Source organism: Petaurus breviceps, unplaced genomic scaffold, assembly GCF_028583685.1.
Source record: "Petaurus breviceps papuanus isolate PSGF00001 unplaced genomic scaffold, PetGlider_PUasm1.0 90977, whole genome shotgun sequence".
Taxonomy (NCBI): Eukaryota; Metazoa; Chordata; class Mammalia; order Diprotodontia; family Petauridae; genus Petaurus; species Petaurus breviceps.
In genome coordinates, this window is record NW_027187391.1 from 1920199 (window position 1) to 1934656 (window position 14458).

A 14458-nucleotide genomic window follows, 5' to 3' on the forward strand; every position below is an offset into this window, starting at 1 on the left:
GTAAGTTATTAAAGTTTAAAAGTAGATAAAAAGTTTTGGGACACCCTATATACTAATGGATGAATTCAATTTATTGCTCATCTAACTGCATGTTGCACTCAAGTCAATATTCATAATACAAACTTTATTCTTTCTATAAAAATGACCATAAAAGGCCATAAAACATTGACAAAAAAAACTCAAGAAAAATAAACTAAAACAAAAGTGTGCTTCAGTCTGTATTCGGACACCATCAGTTCTTTCTCTGGGGATGAAGAATGTTTTTCATCATAAGTTCTTCAGAGTTGTCTTGGATCATTGTATTGCTGAGAATAGCTAAGTCTTTCACAGCTAATTATCTTGCGATATTGCTGTTACTTAGTACACAGTACATTTCACATTGCATCAGCTCATTTAAGTCTTTCCAGGTTTTTTCTGAGAGCATCCTGCTAGTCATTTCTTATAGCATAATAGTATTCCATCATAATCACATACTACAATTTGTTCAGCCATTCCCCAAATGACAGGCATCCCCTCAATTTCCAATTCTCTTCCATCAGTAAAGAGCTGCTATAAATATTTTTGTACATATAGATTCTTTCCTTTTATTTTTTTAATCTCTTTTTGGATACAGCCTTTGCTAGAACAAAGGGTATGCATAATTTTATAGCCCTTTGGGCATAGTTCCAAATTGTTCTACAGTATGGTTGAACCAGTTTACAACTCCATCAACAATGCATTAATGTTTCACTTTTCCCACATCCCTTCCATCATTTCTCATTTTTCTTTTCTGTCCGATTAGTCAATCTAATAGGTATGAGGTAGTATTCTCTGTATAAAATGTGTTGCCATAATTTATGCTCATATGTGCTATATTTGTTCTGAGAGGATTTCATTGTCTAATAAAGGGAGTGTGAATAATTTTAAAGTAAATATTGATATTTTGTTTCTCATTTATTGAGAACTACTTTTCACATATTTTGACCACTTATTTGTTAAGAAATAAGTCTAAAAGGGGTGGCCAGGTAGCACAGCGAGTAAGAGTACCGGCTCCAGTGTTAGGATGACCTGGAGATTGAATCCCGGGCTCAGACACTTACCACCCACCCAGAAACACCTGGCCATGTAACCTTGAGCAAGTTACTTAACCCCTATTGCCTTAAAAAAATAAAATAAAAAAAGAAATAAATCTGATTGATATTTTGAATTTGTCAGGAGGCATGAGATTTTTGCAGGTCCCAACTTCATAATCACAGTCATAGTTGTATAGAGAATATAATATCTTACTGTGTTTATTATTTTATAGTCACTAAAATGCATTGGAATTCAGAGATTAAAAGAATTTTAAATATAATTAAAAAAATGTATTAAGAAATACATATGCAAATATATTGTGATCATACATGACTCCAATCCATTCAATTATGCATATTTAATTAAACAGAACTATATATACATAGCTAAAGAGAAACCTTAAACTCATTAATGAAACACTATTTTAAGGTAATATGCAATTTAAATTATTTTTAATTTATGGAATAAAAGAGGTACTTCCATTACCTAGTATAATAAAAAGATGATTACACATGAAACTTTAAATGTATTATGTACTTACTAGTTGTGTGACCTTGGGCAAGTCACTTAACCCCAATTGCCCTGACCTCTCCCTCCAAAAAAGCAAAAAGGAAAGAAGAAAAAAGAAAAAAAACTATTATGTAAACTTGCTATAATAAATATATTGCTATTATAAATATATAATGCAATTTTATATATAAATAGATAATACAATTTTCATGTAAACTTTTTTTCTTTTCTCCCTTTTTACCCTCCCTGGAGATGACTACCATTAGACAAAAATAAGTATGTGTGTGCATGTATATTGTAAAATTATTCTATATATTAGTTCTATTTATTAGTTTTTTTGGATACAGAAAACATCTTTCTCCATATGTTCTGTTGTGTTATAAGAATATTTGAAGAACTCAGAGCATCAAGGTGCATTTAGGTATTCATTTTACCAATCTTTATTCACTGCTTAATCTTATTCTGGGTCCCTACTGAGATTTTCTTGCTGTGAAAGTGGAAGGTGAGAAAAGGGAGAGAATAAATATTTATATAGTACCTATTATGAGTCAGGCACTGTGCTAAGTGCTTTACCAATATTATTTCATCCTTACAAAAACCCTGAAACATAAGTATTATTATTATTCCCATTTTATAGTTGAGGAAACAGAGGCAGTCTAAGGTTGTGACTTTCCCAGGGTCCCACAACTGGTAATATCTTAGGCCATATTTGACCTCAGGTCACCCTGACTCCAGACCCAACACTATATTCATAGCACCACCTAACTCCTGGGGTTTCTTTGTAACACTGTCTGTACAACCTTAATTGTTAATTGAGTTCAAGTCTTTACTGAGGTATGTACATGGCTCTGATTTGTTAATCTGCTGTAGAACCATCTTCTCAAAACTTTTATTCATATTTTAAATGAGACACTAAATACATGGATAGACTTTAGTTTCCCTTACTAATAATCAATCTTCCCAAAGAGTTCTGTCTAGAAGCAGTTATTTTGGCATTCCTCCTAGCCCCTCCTCTCCACCCCTTTCCTCTCCCCCTTTTTTTCTTTTCATCCATTGACTAGGGAAGAAAGAGAGGGAAAAATGTTGTATTTGCCAGTGCGAAGTCTAACATTGTCTTTTTCATATAAGAAGGGAGTAATTTTGTCCTCTCAACTTTAGCTTTTGTCTCTTAAAAACTAGAGCTCATGTTATTAAAAAAAAAAAAACCTTTTCCATAGCAACCATTGTCTTATAAACTTGGCTTGACTTCAGATTCCTATCTAATGCAGGACTTGTACTTGCAAAAGCAAGTTTTTTTGGAATACAGTTTTTAAAAAGATCATTATAGATATTACTTTTAATTTTTTAAATTTCTAATATATAGATGAAGGATATTTTAATTCAAATGAAATTTAATTCAGAATAACTGTTCTGTTTCAAAAAGCAAAGTAAATAAAAACAAATTATAAATGCAATTCAACAATAATTTATGACAGACATGGTCTTGGGAATTGGTGATATAAAGATTAAAATAACAAAAACATAGCCACAGTACATAATTGATTACTTTGACAAGGTACCTTAGTTATTGTGAATTGGGGTCTACTATCCATTTTGACCTTAAAAAAATTTGGTATTGACTCATATCCAAATTGCAGATTGCTTACTTCCACTGTCATTGTTCCTATCCACCTATTATTCCCCAGAAATGTAATGAATCTTTTTAAAAAACTTACTTTTTTGCCTTGAAAATACAAAAATGAGACTATAACCATCCCAAATGGCTCCATTAAATAGTTACATTATTTATTATTAACAGAAAGGAAGGGCATGTATGTTAATTTTGAAAGTTTAGTCCTAATATTGATTTTTATGTTTGACCAGATTTTTGTCTCCATGTTGATTATTGTTGAAGTCAATATGTATTTTATAATTTTCCTCTTCTTTCTTCACTTTGCATTACCTCATATGTCTTTTCACATTCTAAGTTCTTTTCATTTGTCATTCTTTATGGTGTAGCAGTAATTAGTCCACCATAAAGGCAGAGAAATATATTTCCTAGATGTTCTTCAATAATTCTGTATACATTGTCCTTCTAGTTTTTTTAATTTTTAAATTTTTTTTAATCATTCATTTCTGCGAGATTTTGAGTTACAAATTTTCTCACCGATTTTGCCCTACCCACCACCCCAAAATAGCTATCCCATTGGATATTTCCTCTTCCAATCTGTTCTCTCCCATATCTTCCCCCATCTCCCCTCTGATTTTCCACTAGGGCATGGTGGATCTCTATGCCCCAGTGCCTGTCTATCTTATTTCCCAGTTACATGTAAAATAATATTAATAATAGTATATATATATATATATATATTTAATATTTGATTTTAAAACTTTGAATTCCAGACATACAATTCAATATAGGTTGTATATGTGTAGCTTTGCAAAACATTTCCATAGTGGATATATTGTAAAAGACTATATTTCCCTCTATCCTATCTTACCTCCCACTTGTTCTATTCTCTACTTTGATCCTGCCCCTTTTCAAAAAAGGGTGCTTCCAACTTCCCTCTCCCCCAGCCTGCCCTCCCTTCCATTACCCCCTCCTCTAATCCCCTTCCCTCCTACTCTCCTGTAGGGTGAGATGCCCTATTTAGTGTGTATGTCATTCCCTCCCTAAGCCAAATTAAATGAGAATAAGTTTGACCCATTCCCTTTTGCCTTTCTGTTCTTCCTCTCCATTGTAACAGTTTTCCCTTGCCTCCTCTATAGGAGATAGTTTACCCCATTCTGTCTCTCCCCATCTCCTCTCATTATATTCCTCTCTCACCTCTTAATTTCACCATTTAAGTATCGTCCCTTGCTATTAAATTGGTCTTCTGCCCTCTATCTATGTATACCTGTACACATATATACGCACACTAACATATGTATTCATATACTCATATACCCTCCTATATAGACATTTATAAGTATGTATACACATATACATATATACATATATTTGTACATTTCTATTCCCTTCAACTATTCTCATACTGAGAAAAGTTTCATGAGTTACAATTGTTTTTCTATTTAATGTAAATAGTTCAACTTTGATAAGTTCCTTTTGATTTCTTCTCTCTGTTTACCTTCTCATGCTTCTTGTATTTGAATGTCAAATTTTCTATTCAGCTCTGTTTTTTTCCTCCCCAGAATGCTTGAAAGTCCTCTATTCCATTGAATGACCCTATTTTTCCCCTGAAACACAATACTCGGTTTTGGTGGGTAAGTGATTCTTGGTTTTAATCCCAGCTCCTTTGATCTTTGGAATATCGTATTCCAAGTCCTTCAGTCCCTCAGTGAAGAAGCTGCCAGATCCTGTGTTATCCTGATTGTGTTTCCACAATATTCAAATTGTTTCTTCCTGGCTGCTTGTAATATTTTCTCCTTGATCTGGGAATTCTGGAACCTGGCTATGATATTCCTAGGAGTCTTCTTTTTGGGATCTTTTTTCAGGAGGTGATTTGTGGATTCTTTCAACCTCTATTTTGCCCTCTGGTTCTAAAACGTCAGGGTGATTTTCCTTGAAAATTTCTTGAAGGATCATTTATATGTTCTTTCTTTGATCATGACTTTCAGGTAGTCCAATAATTTTTAAGTTATTTCTCCTAGATCTATTTTCCAGGTCAGTGGTTTTTCCAATGAGATATTTCACATTGCCTTCTATTTTTTCATTTGTTTGGATCAGTGTAACAATATCTTGATTTCTCATAAAGTCACTAGCTTCCATTTGTCCCAGTCTAATTCTGAAGGAATGATTTTCTTCTGTGAGCTTTTGAGATTCTTTTTTCCATCTGGCAAATTTGGCTTTTGAAGGCATTCTTCTCCTTATTGCCTTTTTGAACCTCTTTTGTCATTTGAGTTAGTCTATTTTTTAGGGTATTATTTTCTTCAGTCAGGTTGTTGACTCTCATTTCATAATTTTCTTGCTTCATTGTCATTTCTCTTCCCAACTTTTCCTCCACTTCTCTTATTTGGTTTTCAAAATCTTTCTTAAGGTCCTCTATGGCCTATAACCTGCTCATATTTTTCTTGGAAGCTTTTGGTGAAGGAATTCTGGCTTCTTTGTCTTCCTCATTTCCATGCTTTGATCCTTTTTGTCCCCAAATTAGGAGTGTGAAGTTGGATTTCTGTGCTCGCTTTACTTCTTTTGCTTGCTCATGTTGCCACTCAATTACTTGACTTTTGAGCTTTTTGCCACTGTAGGTCTCTGCTTCCAAACAGGGGAGCTTTGTCCCAATAGCTAGAGTTTTCACAGCTGTGGGAGCCATTAATTGGGTGCCCTCTCTGAGCTTCCACATGCTCTGGCAAGCTGGTCATGCACCCCAGGACCTCCACCCTAGACTGCAGTCCAGATCTAAGCAGGTTAAAGCAAGAGTGATTACCCCCTCAGACTGGTCACTTGTTCCCCCTACAATCTGCAAGCCAGGAGCTGAAGTTGCCACATGGCAGTGACTGCACAACTGTAGCATCTCAGCTGCCTCTCCCTCCATGGGGTAAAGGCTGGACCCCACTCCTGGACTATTGGATCCCAAAGTCCACACTGCAATGACCTCTTACTTTGTCCTTAGCATCTATGTGTTGTTAATTCTGGAAACCACCACAGCTGTTGGTGATCTGAAGTCCCTCTAGGGGGTGGCTGGTTGTGTTTGCCTGGAGGTTAAAACCTCGGGCTCATGCTTGGCTCCCAGATCACTGTGCTGTCCCCTTCCTGCCAGCCTCCTGGACTGTCTTCAGTGAGAGTTTAGTTTCTCTCTGTCATTTGTTGGGTTCTCTAGCTCCAAAGTTTGTCTAGAGTCATGTTTTTTACATGAGTTGGAGCAGGTAGAAGCCAGAGCCATGCGGAAGTCCTATTTCTACTCTGACATCTTGACTCTGCCCCTCCTTCTAGTTTTTAATTATCACAGTAATTTTATTATGACACTTTTGTAGATATGTTTTTTTTTCTTATAAACTAGTTGGACATGTGGTCCCATAAGTAAGTCAAAAGACATGAACAATATAGCAACTTTTCTTGCATAATTCCAATGTTTCATAAAACATTTTATAGACCTACCAGTAGTTGGAACACCTGTTCCAATGTTTCCCCATCTTTTCCCATCATAAGTCTGATGAATTCAAGATGATTTCTAAATTTTTTAAAATACAGAATTTCTCTAAGTGATTTTATACATTTTCCAATGATTATTAATAATTTCAAAAATAGGTTAAAAGGAAGTGATTCTCAGCCCTCTTGTTCCCTTTTCCCAAAATTCTGCCATCAACCCTGAGGAAATATAAGGGAGATGCATAGGGTGAAAGGTAATATTGCATTTTTTATTTATTTGTTTCATGAATGGTTATGGCCATAAAGTTCATTTCCAATTTAGTCATATATCCACAATGAAAAATGGGAAATGTACAGTATAAATGATAACAATACTTGATTATGATTGATATAATGATTTTATACAGAACTTTAATTGAGATAAATTAATTGAAAAAATAAAGAGACCAAAAGAACCCAGAAAAATCCATAGCAAGAAAAATTGGATGTTCTTGATAAATGAAAGGAAGTGTCAGCTAACGGCAATACTGTATTTGATCACAAAATAGTTTATAAACTTTTAAACCTTTGAGGAATTTTATCAAGAAGGATGATGGAAATTTTTGTGGCATCGTCTCATAAAACAGAGAGTAAAACCAATTTAGAAAAATCGTGGCACTATATATAGATATTCACTCCACAGAAACTTTATGTTAAAAATGCAAAGAATACCACAAATAGAAGAAAAATGGAAACAATTTCCCAATATTGTTGTCACAAACTCTTTTTCTTTGAGTGGAATCCCTACAGATAGGAGTGCACTTGAGAAGTATTTGCTAAATTTTGGACATGAGCATTTTTCCTATGAAATTGCCCATTGTGAGGTCTTGATTTATTGTGTTGTTTATTGTCTAAATTTAATGTTTTAATAACTCAGCTTAATCTTAAAAGTCTATTGACATACATTTCATTCTTCTCTGTGGAGTTCAGTTTTTAAACATTTATCAGCACCCTCTTGTATTGCTCTATAAACATTGTTTGAGTTTGTCAGAAGTATAGTAGAAGGCTCAGGGAATGAAGTCATTACCAGATTAGAGGCCTAGGTACTATGGGCTAATAATAATGATAACATAACAAATGACATCGGAGGTTTGCAAAGTGCTTTATATTTATTATCTCATTTGAGCCTCACAACATGAGCCTCTTTTGCACATATCTGAGGCAGACAGTATAGAAAGAAAATGAGTTGAACCCAAAGATGCAAATGAAGGGGTTATAAATTACAGAAGCAGCATTTCAACCTATGTCCTCTGATTCCAAATCTGGCATTTTTGTCATTATGCCACACTACTCCTACATGTTATTGCTGCTCATAGATCATTAAGTATCTGATGGATAGCCTAGAAAGGTTAGCAGGGCAGAGATAAAGGCATAAGATTAGGCCTAAATACCTGTTAAAGATTAAATAGAAGTTAAATTAACAAAGCATTTCAACACCTCGGAATAGGCCATGAATAGAAATTTTATGTTGTGGAAGCTTATCAAAATTACACACACACACACACACACACATTTACAGCATACCTTTTTGGCAAAAATTATTTTATCTAATTATCTATACAATATGATTTTTCCAGAGTTGCACTATTAAAATTTCTATGATTCAGCATTTAAAGGACTTAAAAATAGCCCATTCTTTTGTATAAAATACCAATACATACATATACATGTTTAAATGTGCGTATTTAAATATAAGCAGATCTCTGCCATCTAATTTGGGCTAAGATCTGTAAGTTAATAATCAGTATTTTGTTCCTTATTACTGTTGCCTTGTTTTCTATTTCATCATAACAGAAAAATAACTCTGAAAATTAGTGTTAACAGCAAATCATGTGGTATTATTTCCAGAGTTCCAGGCACTGTCTTCAGCCTTGTCTTCTTTGTATAGGAGGTGCATCTGATAATATTGTTTTCTAAAGTGCCCAGGTGGATTAACCAATCTCACATTTATCAAAAGCAATTTCACATAAGACTCTCTAGTTCTAGATTGTCTGTTAATAAGCAATTCAGTTCAAAATGGTACAATGAATTTATTTGACATGTGGCTGAAAGATAATATTTTCAAAGCAAGTTAATCAACTACTCATTTATCTATGGTTATTAGTATACTAGATACTGAATTCCAACAAATTTCATAAACTGTATTTCCCCTAAAGGTTCAACATCTTGACCTATAAAGTCTTTCACTAAGGCAGCTAAAAGGACATAACTTTAATGTGCAGCAAGTTCTTATTCTCCTGGATTGATTACATGGAAGCAATGAGGAATAGTGGAAAGAAGACTATCTCTGGAGTGAGAGAATCTAGGTTCAAATCCCCCAGATGCTTACAATTGAGTACTTCAGGGCACCTCATTTAATCTTAGTGGGCCTATTTTTTTCATCTATAAAATGAGAGTGCAGAACTAGGTAACCTCTAAGGTCTTTTTAAACTATATATTTATAATCCTCTGATTCCGTAAATTATGAAGAGAAAAAGAAGTCTTCCTACAGCATCTCTGACCAAATGTATGATCAGGATTCTATTGCCATGAAACTTCTTGCCCTATATCTGTGTGCTCAGGAGAGGTTCCTTTTAATATTCTGTTGTAAGCTGATTCATCTTCTCTCTCTGTCCTTTAGAGAAATGATGTCAAACTTAAATCAAAATGGGGGCCATTACTCTATACATAGGCATCCCTGAGGGTTCCACATTGACAGTTTTAAAATGTAATATTATCTATGTTTTATTGGATTTTTATTAATTTTGTTAAACATTTCACAGTTATATTTTAATCTGGTTCAGGCTGAACCCAAGAGTGTTATAGGCTGCATGTGTCCCGCTAGCCATGTGTTTGACACTTTGATCTAGAAGTTCTAAGGGAAAGAAAAACACAAGCATTTCAGAGGACAGTGACTGTGTCAGTGAGGCCAGGAACTAACACACACTCTCTGTCTCTCTATCCCTCTGTCTCTCTCTCTCTGTCTCTCTGTCCCTCTGTCTCTCTCTCTGCCTCTCTCTGTGTCTCTCTGTCTCTGTCTCTCTCTTTTAAGAGGGATTTTACTGGTTAGGAAAGGATAGTGAGTAAATTAAATAAATGTCTGACAAGAAAGCAATGAACAATTGTTCCCTGCTCTCCAGTTTCTGACTTAGTTTGTTCTCTTATCTTATATAGTTCTCTAGTAGAAGTGGTAATCAGTAGGAGGTCAAATAGGATTCCAAAGTAAGGCATGAAAGAAAGTCTGAATGATCTATATATTGGATTAAATCAGACTCTACACTACTAGAATATGAATGAATAAAGTCTTGCATCAATCTAATAGCACCTAGAGTTTACACTACTTGTTTGGCAAATATCACACATATATAATCTTGTGAGGTTAGTCATGTTTACACAGCTATAAATCCTGTTCCCACTAAGGACTGTAAACTCCTAGCTTACAGAAACTGTATTTTTTGCTTCCTTATATTTCTATAATACCTATTATGATGTCTTCCACTACTCAATAAGCATCTTGATTATATGAAACCTTAAAGACCTTTTTATTCTCTTCTTTTCCTCATTACTCATTCTATATCTCCACACCACAAACCCCAGATTAGTACTTTTGAAGACATTTGTGGTAAAATTGTGGGAAGCCACATGACATGAGTGCCAAAATGCTTGCTACTCAATTTCTTGCTACTTAACCTTGCATTCAATTTTAAGCAAATAACCTTTGTATTACTTTGTTTTATTCTTTCTTTTTTAAAACAAGTTTTTATTTGTTTTTTTTTTTTTTTACGGTACTGTAGTTTCTTAGAGTATCCTCTTTACCAGAGAGTTACAATTCCTTATAACTAATAGTATTTTTTAAAGACAAAGGAAAATGAGGAGGAAAAAAGTCAGCAAATCTAATCAATATATCAAAAGAGTATTTAAAGTTGTATAATGTGAAACACTTGTAAATCTCCCACATTTGCAGAAGAGTAGGGTAGGAGTGTCTCTCATTTTCTTTTAAACAATACTTGTTCTTTATAATTTTCAACATTCACTTTTGACGTATGTGTGCATGTTTTCTGATTATATTATTAGTATTTTCAAAGAAGAAGCTTTTGTTTTTATTTATTATAAATACCGTTTTAAAAATTTTCAGTTTTCTATTTTCCTCTAATTTTAGTATCCTCTTTTTTGGCTTAGTTTACATTTGCTTATTTGTTTGTTGGTTTTCTGATTTTTGAATTATATACAGTTCATTAATCCTCCCTTTTTCTCTTTTGATAATGTGTATTTTTGGGAATTGTTTTATCATTATTTTCATTTACATAAATATAATTTCTATTATTTCCTTTTTGATTGTGTAGTTATTATAACATTGTTTACTCTCCACTTGGTTCTGTGTCTTTTGCTTGTGGTCTTTGCACCAATTACTATTTTTGTTTATCATTTAATAGACCATATATTTATTATTACTGCCATTTTATATTTGTTTTCAGCATCTCTATGTCTTAACACATGGTTAATTTTTGTAAAAGTTCCATGTGGTACTGAGAAGTATGAATATTCTTTAGCAGTACTTTTTAGATGCCATAAATCTTTTATTTCTAGCTTTTCTAGAATTTTTTTCAGTTCTATATTTTTCTTTTCATTCATTTTTCTTAGATTTATTCAGACATTGAAAATGTTCATTATTGTATTACAATCATGTCTTCTTGAAGCTCAAATTTTTCTTTATGAATTTAGAAACATTTGGAACATATAAGTTTAATATTTATTTTTTATATGATTCCTTCTAGAATGATGTCATTTCTTCTGTCCCTTTCAGTGTTTTGAATGTTTGTTTAGCAGAGAAAATTTTTTTTCTAGCCCCTTATTTATACTGTATATGTCTTTGTTTTGAAAATGTGTTACTTGGAAGTAGAAGGTTGTAGGATTTTGTTTTCTTATCCAATCTATCATTTATTTTGTTTTATTGAATCAGTTGATCCATTCATATCTAAAGTTATGATATTTGGCTTCATATTTTCTCCCATTTGTCTGTAATATGTTTTTTTTCCAAATTATGATTTCCTTCTCATTTTTGCAAATGCAGTAATATGTATTTTCATTTAAAAATTAGTATATTTTAAGATAACCCTATTTCAATGACTGTCATCCACCCCATAGTACTGCCTCCCATTTGTTAACTATTTTTCTTGTTTTGAAGTATAATTTATTAGTTCCTTTTTAATGTTTGCTTTTATTTAGTTATTTAATTCTTCCACTCTTTTTTCCTTCTTAAGGAGTCAAGTAGAATCTACCTTCTTACCTTTAATATATTTTATACATATATTTTCAAGTGTTTTAGTAAAAATGAGTGTTAGACTTTATAAAAAATTCTTTTTCTTCACCTATTGATATAATAATATGATTTTTGTTACTTTTATTTTTGATATAATCAGTTATAGTAATTATTTTCCTTATGTTAAACCATCCCTACATTTCTGGTATAAATGCTACTTGATCATAATGTATAATCTTTGTAATATATTGTTGGAATCTCCTAGCTAGTATTTTTATTTAGGACTTTTGCATCCATATTCATTAATGAAATTGGTCTATAATTTTCTTTCTGTTTTTACTTTTCTTGATTTAGGTAGCAGTATCATATTTCTCTCATAAAAAGAATTTGGTAGGAATTTTTCTTTGCCTATTATTCCAAATAATGTGTTTGAAACTGGCATTAGTTTGTCTTTAAATTTTTAATAGAATTCACTTGTAAATTAATTTAGTCCTGGTGCTTTTTTCCTTGGGAAGCTCATTTATAGTCCGTTCAATTTCTTTTTCTAAAATAGGTCATTTTAGGTAGTTTATTTTCTCTTCTGCTAAAATAGGCAGTTTACATCACAAACTCACACACTCATTCTTCCTTTTCCCTTAAATTGTTAAATTTATTGATATATAACTAGGCAAAAAACTCTTCACAATTGCTTTTGATTTGGTCTTTGTTAGTAGTGTATTCACCCTTCTCATCTTTAATATTAGTGATTTGGTTTTCTTTTCTTTCATTTTAAAAATCATATTAATCAAATGATTTGTCTATGCTATTGGTTTTTTGTAAGATCAACTGCTAGTTTTATTTAATTCAGTGGTTTTCTTACACTCAGTTTTACTAATCTCATCTTTAATTTTTAGGATTTGTAATTTAGTGGTTAATTGGGGCTTTTAGTTTGTTCTTTTTCTATTTTTAATTGTATACTCAATTCATTGATCTCTTTATTTTATTGATGTAAGCATTTACAGATATAAACTTTCCTCTGATTATTGCTTTTGCTATAATTTGCTTTTCCCATTAGGTTTGATATGTTGTTTCAATATTGTCATTCTCTTTTATAAAATGATTTGTTGTTTCTATTATCTGTTCTTTAACCTATGCGTTCTTCAGGATTAGGTTGTTTAGTATCCAATTAGTTTTTATTCAATATTTCCATGGCTCCTTCCATTATTAAATGTAATTTCTGTTGCATTGTTATTTAAAAAGGATGCATTTAATATTTTTACTTTTTTGCTTTTAGTTGTAAAATATTTGTACTCTAATATATGGTCAATCTTTGTAAAGGTTCCATGAACCACTGAGAAAAAGGTGCATTCCTTTCTATTCCTATTAAATTCTCTACAGATAATTATCATATCTAGCTTATCAAAAAATCTATTCACTTCTTTGACTTCTTATTTAGTTTTTGGTTAGATATATCTAGTTCTGAAAGAGGAAGATTATAACCCTCATACTCTTCATTATTTATCTTCTATTTCTATATATTCTAAATGTATTCTTTGGTTTGGCACTCACTCTTAGAAATATCTATTCTTTGAGATAATAGAGAAGATTTCGTCCCCTGGCAGGAATCTTCCTCTGCCTCTGATGGTGCAGTTCCTCACTGATCATTGTTATCACCTGAGTTTTTTCTCCTACCTATTTGCCACAAAATTTTTTCCAGGTCAATGCTCTCCCAGTCTTGCCCCCAGAAGTTTTGATACCCCAGGCAGAATAAGTGATTTGCCTAAGCACCAATACTGAATAAAAACTAATGGTAATAGAAATTTGAAAATCTTCCCTGCCCCTTGTATTGGCAAGCTAGCAGGTACTTAGCACTTAGTTTCAAGTTCATAATTGTGTCAAGTGTTAAGACCTAGAACTTGTGAATCCCACAGTGGGATGGATTTGTTGATGTAATAGGAAGGGGCAGAACAGGGAGGAATAATACTCTCTATAAGGGAAAACCCAAGCTGAGAGAGGCCAGAACTTCTGGGAGCAAACATTGTGGAAGCAGAGCAGCTACTGCTGGAGAGAGAGAACTGCCAAGAATGAGAAATGCTGACAGAGAGAGAAGTGAGAACTTCTTAGGACTGCTACAAATTGAGAACAGAAGGGAGAACAGAACTTGTGGTGGCAGAATGGAGAACTGAGAACTTCTTCTGAGAACTGAACTGAGAACTTCTGAGAGATGAGAAGAGAACTGGGAGGAAGCATAACTCTGGTGCTGGTACTTTGTCTTTCTGTTCTGATGTTACTTTGTCAGACTCCTCTGCTGATAGAGGATATTGCTGATGTTACAGAAGCCCTGCTACCTTACTGATGGTTCAGAAGCCCTGAAAGAGGATTTTCTTATTTTATGTTTACAGAAATCTTGCTGGAGGATCTTATTGATGCTTTCAGAGGTTCTGGGACCATACTGATGATTTGTGTTGAGTTCTCAGACCTTGTTGGTGGGTCTGAGTTGATTTCACAGGCAGAAAGTGAATTGATGAATATGCTGCAATGTTAATGAATGTTATTGTGGCTTTGTTAAACTT